The sequence below is a fragment of the Cynoglossus semilaevis genome, unplaced genomic scaffold (assembly GCF_000523025.1).
Source record: "Cynoglossus semilaevis isolate Cse_v1.0 unplaced genomic scaffold, Cse_v1.0 scaffold5010, whole genome shotgun sequence".
NCBI lineage: Eukaryota > Metazoa > Chordata > Actinopteri > Pleuronectiformes > Cynoglossidae > Cynoglossus > Cynoglossus semilaevis.
This window is the reverse complement of record NW_007585245.1, coordinates 3930-9485: the sequence shown is the minus strand read 5'-3', so window position 1 is coordinate 9485 and position 5556 is coordinate 3930. Positions and strand designations below refer to the sequence as shown.

The 5556-nt window shown below is 37.9% G+C and overlaps 1 long non-coding RNA gene across 1 annotated transcript in view; it reads right to left on the bottom strand.

Annotated features, from left to right (window-relative positions):
- Nucleotides 1-6: 6 nt before the first annotated feature.
- Nucleotides 7-5556, bottom strand: part of LOC112486607 (uncharacterized) — a 9473-nt gene continuing 3923 nt past the window's right edge. The window contains exons 3-6 of the long non-coding RNA XR_003049114.1: nt 1476-1651; nt 1237-1324; nt 652-690; nt 7-457 (exon numbers count right to left, since the gene is read on the bottom strand). This is a non-coding gene — a long non-coding RNA (uncharacterized LOC112486607). The remainder of the gene's footprint in view (nt 458-651; nt 691-1236; nt 1325-1475; nt 1652-5556) is intronic.

The following is a 5556-nucleotide window of genomic DNA, read 5'->3' as shown; positions in this document are numbered from 1 at the left end:
CCGCCATGCAAGCACGCAGCGTCAAACTTGCAACCTAATCTGTGTGCCTACCACATTACTTCCGTATATTAATAAATTTGCCAGATTGGCCCTGCATGTATCGGATACATTTTTTTTTTTTTTTTTTTTTGTCTCCCAATACATTTTCTAAATGTTCCAGAAGGGCAGGCAAGTCTTTAGTAGGAAATGAACTTGGCAGTGGGAGACAAGCCAGACCTAAGTCTACACTGTTAAACACAAAACTGTTTAAGACCAAACAGAGTCATATTGACACAATTGTTTGAATTATCAAACAAAATTAAATGTTTTAAACATCTGTGAGCTCAACGCATCAAACTAATATACCAAAAAAAGGGGCAAACTTATAGTTTTAACGGTGTTCTTTATAGGAAAGATGCTTCTGCTATTCACGTCAGTTTTCCTGTAGATCTCATCCCTGACATGGTCCAGTCAACATCTGCAACAGAGGACAAGAGGAAAGGGGTAGAGAAGGAAAAAACTCAAGCTCCATGAATTCTTGCACATATTATTTGAAAAGTGAAATTATGGAGTCCTGACTTAGATGTAGCTTCTCCAAGTTCCAGTCTCAGGTCTAGTGGAACAAAAGGGGGTAATTAATCCTGAATGAAAACATACCACCAAAAGACAAACCTCTTTTTAATGATCCTCTCTGCAGAACCCAGTCAACATCTGCCAACAGAGGACAAGGGGAAAAAAAATTAAAAATTAAATTCATCAGTCATTACCATCAGTACCAGAAGTTTATATCAGTTCCTTTATGTTCTGCTATTCAACTCACAGAGTTACTTAAAACATTTTTAAAGTTGTAGTAAATATAATATTAATCTTTAATAAGTATGGGATTGTCTCTTGGCCAAGCACATTTTCTTCTGAAGACCCTAAACGCGCAACCTAATCTCTGTGCCTAACATAACTTCCGTGTATTAATAAGTTTACCAGCTTGGCCCTGCGTGTATCGAATTAAGTTTTTGCAGAGGACAAAATTACATGATTCCCCTGCTGGGAGGCCTCTCAACACATTTTCTAAATGCCACAGAAGGGCAGACAAGTCTTTAGTAGGAAATGAACTTGGCAGTGGGAGACAAGCCAGACTTAAAAACATTAGACTGTTTAAGACCAGTCAATTTGAGAAAATTGTTTAAATTATCATGTAAAAATAAATGTTTTAATCTGTGAGTTCAAGGTATCATAAACGAATACCAAAAAAGGACAAACTTATCGTTTTAATGGTGTTCTTCATTGGAGCGATGCTTCTGCTTTTCAAGTCAGACGGTCCAAACACTTATCTTCTCCAGGTACACCACTGCAGATGGGTCATAAAAAGGACAAATTCCTCCAAAAATGTTACACATAAAAGACATAACTGATGCAGATATACAAAAATGTTACACATAAAAGACATAACGATGCAGACAACTATTCAAAACAACTATTCTGTAATAAGTTCCCTTTACATAAAGTCTGTAGTATCATTTACTTCAGATACTCTCTACTGTGGAGTAAAGCCAACTCATCCACTTCTTCAAGTTGTGGCTCTAACCATAGATGTAGAATTGCTGGAGGAAGATATTGAAGAGGTCCACCTGCAGGATGACTTGAGAACAGGGCAGAGGTCACAGGCAGGATATACCTTTCAGAAAAAAAAAACCTCAGTCAAAAGGATCGAGACAACTACTGCACCAACAGACAAGTATGGAAGATAAAGGTTGAACAGAAATTGCAGTCCACCATCACAAACAGCATCAAATCACAACAAATTCCATCAGTCCATTACAATCGGTGTCATCCACCCATTTTATTATAATAAAACCATAGCAAAAAACCTGCAGAACCACAAACAAAAAAAATAATAATTAAAACAGTGAAAGTGAATTGTCACTGTGACAGCACACCAAATTCAGAAATCTGCTGTTTATGTAAAAACCCAAATAATGGAAGTATCACAGTAGTACTCATGTTTCAGGCTGAGCTCTGGGGAAATGACAACGTATGATCTGTGTAGGCAGTAGTGACGGTAGTCCTTTGTAATGGCACGCTGGTTTGCGGGACATTAAAAGGACAGATGGTAGGCATATTGATGAAAACAACAATGTCTGTAAACTACAATTTTCTTGTGAATTGTATGAAAAGTAGCGAGCTAAGAGAGGTAGTGCTGACAATATTACCTTAAAATTGTGTTGCTGCTTTTCTCAATTTCTGGGTCGTGGCCTATAAGAGTGTTCCATCCATTCATCCATCCATTTTCGTCTGCTTATCCGTTACCAGGTCGCGGGGGCAGCAGTCTCCATGACCACCACCCAAATCACACTGCACCGTACCAGCCAGTGGTGAACCTTCGTGCGGGTGGTGAGTCCACTGGAAGGTACCAACCGCCCTAACCGGGATTCGATCTTGCCCAGGAGGTGAACCCTGGGGTTCCACACCAATGACAGAGACATTGCCTCTGGGCCAAAGCTCCACCATAAGAGTGTTACGTATAAAAATTTAGAGGGTTCTTTGCTGGATAATGCAATTAATACTAGTATGTGTATGTATGTATTTATATATTTATATATTTATGTGTATGTGTCAGGAGTGATCTGTGACAAAAAGTGTCAGGAGTGATCTGTGACAGAAGAGTGTCAGCTAAGGTGAAGGGAAAGGTTTACAGGACGGTGGTGAGACCAGCCATGATGTATGGTTTAGAGACAGTAGCAATAGGCAGAAGACAGGAGGAGGAGCTGGAGGTGGCAGAGTTAAAGATGCTAAGATTCTCTTTAGGAGTGACAAGAATGGACAGGGTCAGGAATGAGGTCATTAGAGGGACAACACAGACAGGAAGGTTTGGAGAAAAAGCTAGAGAAGCCAGATTGAGATGGTTTGGACATGTGCAGAGGAGGGACAGTGGATACATTGGTAGAAGAATGTTAGAGATGGAGCTACCAGGTAGGAGAAAGAGAGGAAGGTCAAAGAGGAGATATATGGATGCAGTGAGGGAGGACATGCAGGTAGTTGGAGTCAGAGTAGGAGATGCAGAGAACAGGGACAGATGGAAATCAATGATCTGCTGTAGCAACCCCTGAAAAAGGGACAAAGCCGAAAGAAAAAGAAGAAGAAATAACTCATAAGAACCAGACAAGACAATACCTTCATTTTTTACTTAACCACCAAGAAGACAAAATCATGGCACTACATTTTCCCTTAAAAAAAAGAAAATAAATAAATAACCACAAAAATATGCATAAACAATGATTGCATATAGATTACAAAAATTACCCCTAACCACAAAAATATGCATAAACAATGACTGCATATAGATTACAAAAACCTGACAAGGGGAAGAAAAAAAAAAACCCACAAAGAACCTAAACAATTTCTCAAGATTCTGTAAAGCCCCACACAAACAAATGAACCGCAAAAATGAACAAACATGAAAAACAACAACCAATATTATGATGTAAAACAAAGTAGTAACAATAAAAAATAAAAATCAAAAACCCACTCTTTTATGGAAGTCACCATTAAAATAACCAAAAGAATGTTAAAAAAGGCACAAGTGTTTCATTATAAAAACCCACAGCAAATAAATTGAAATGCAAAGATCAAATACCCAGGATTTTTTCCAACGAAAAAAACAAACCAAAAATCAGTCACTCTCATTTGTTATACAAAAAAGTAAATGAAGATCACAGCAAACACTAAGAAGCACAAACTAAACCAAAATAATATCCACTCTAATATTAAATAAAAAGTTGTTTTTTTTTTAATAATGACAAGCCATATAAAAACACTAATCCACACAGTTTACATTTAACCACCTCTTCAACATGAGGCGCAGAGTGGCCTACTTCATTAGATGAAAGCATTTCATTTGACCAAAACCAAAGAAGCTAACAGCTAAGAGGCTTCAGCTAAGGCCTGTAGGTGGACCTAACAGGAGTGTGGTCCCAACCACAAGCCTGCCACCTCATAACACCAAGGCCACAATAAAAACAAATTAACAAACAAAAAAATTCCAAAAAAAAAAACACAAAATTAACAAAACCAACAACACACCACACCACAAAATCAACATACAAACTCAAAGAAAAGAATGAGAACAGGGTTAGCATTAGCTTAACCCTAACCAAAGAAGCTAAACAGGCCAAACAAAAGAAGAAGTTGGTCCAAACAGACAGAAAATAGAGGGAAGAGGACAAATCTAACAAACAAGAAAACCAGAAGAGAAGAACCAGCACAGAGAACCTCACCAGGGAGCAGTCAGAGAGAGAACTGAGCCATTTGGAGGCCTTATATACTACACCTGGGTAAGGGGGAGGGGCTTAGGGAGGGACTGAGGGAGGAGCTGTTTGTAAAACCTTCACTACACTAAGAACTAAAAAAATAGAATCTTATTCTGGGATGTCTAAAAAGAAAATAAGGACTTACTTTAATATGACTTTAATGAAAAAGAATTAAAATATAAAAGTAGACAAAAGTGGCTTAAAATTTAATTTTAGACACTAAAAGATGTGACATTTAAATCATCTGATCAGGAATCTCAACTACCAACTATTTATATATGTGTGTGTGTGTGTGTGTGGTCACACAGAGACACAGACTGGACACAGACCACCCCACCACCACCCCTCCCTCTACGTTGTGTCTGTAGTTCAGCTGAGTGTCTGTGAAATGCTGGACACTGTCAGTGTTACACACTTTTCAAACAAAGAATGAATAAACATAAAGACTAGTAATATTCAATTGGATGGTTATTTTGGACTTTTTCATTAAAATAATTTAGACACCATCATTTTGCTCTGCGCATATCCTCACACAGAGCGAGACCAAACACAGTACTATTAAATTCAGTGAGGTCGGGTCATCCAAACATTACACAGTTCAGTGATAGAAACTGGAAGAGAAAATGTCGAAGGCTGCGAGAGGCAATTTTCATAACAGCCTGCAGAGGGCGACAATGCACAGCTAATATTACTGTAAATAGTATTCTCTATAGCAGTGGTCACCAACCTTTTTGAAACGGAGAGCTACTTCAAGGACACTTAGTAATACAAAGAGTTATTGGTCTGATACAGACTTCCTGAACAATGTTATAATAATCAGTTCTGGGACAGACAACAGTTGACACTCTTCTTACCATCGTCATTGAGCCCATTTAAATATCATTGCAAGTGGAACTGATTCAAAAAGCCCAGTACAACAGTACCATTGTTGACCTTCTTGTTGACTAGTTTCATTTTCAGAACACACCCCTTAGGTAGGACACCATAGTCCACAGGGGCTACCAGGTGTCCCCGGGCACCACGTTGGTGACCCCTGCTATATAGCATTATTTAGCAAGGGGTGGTTGAGCTATTGTATGACAAGGTTGAAATTATTTGCCTCTGCTTAAAAATGTTAAATGTTTATTTATTTACCAGAATATTTTGTATTCAGAATATAGAACAAAATATAAAATTACTTTGATTTTTGTCCAAAAAAGTTCATTTGAAACCAATTGTAGGTCTGTTGCAAAACAGCAAAAAAAAAAATATATATATATATATATATATATTT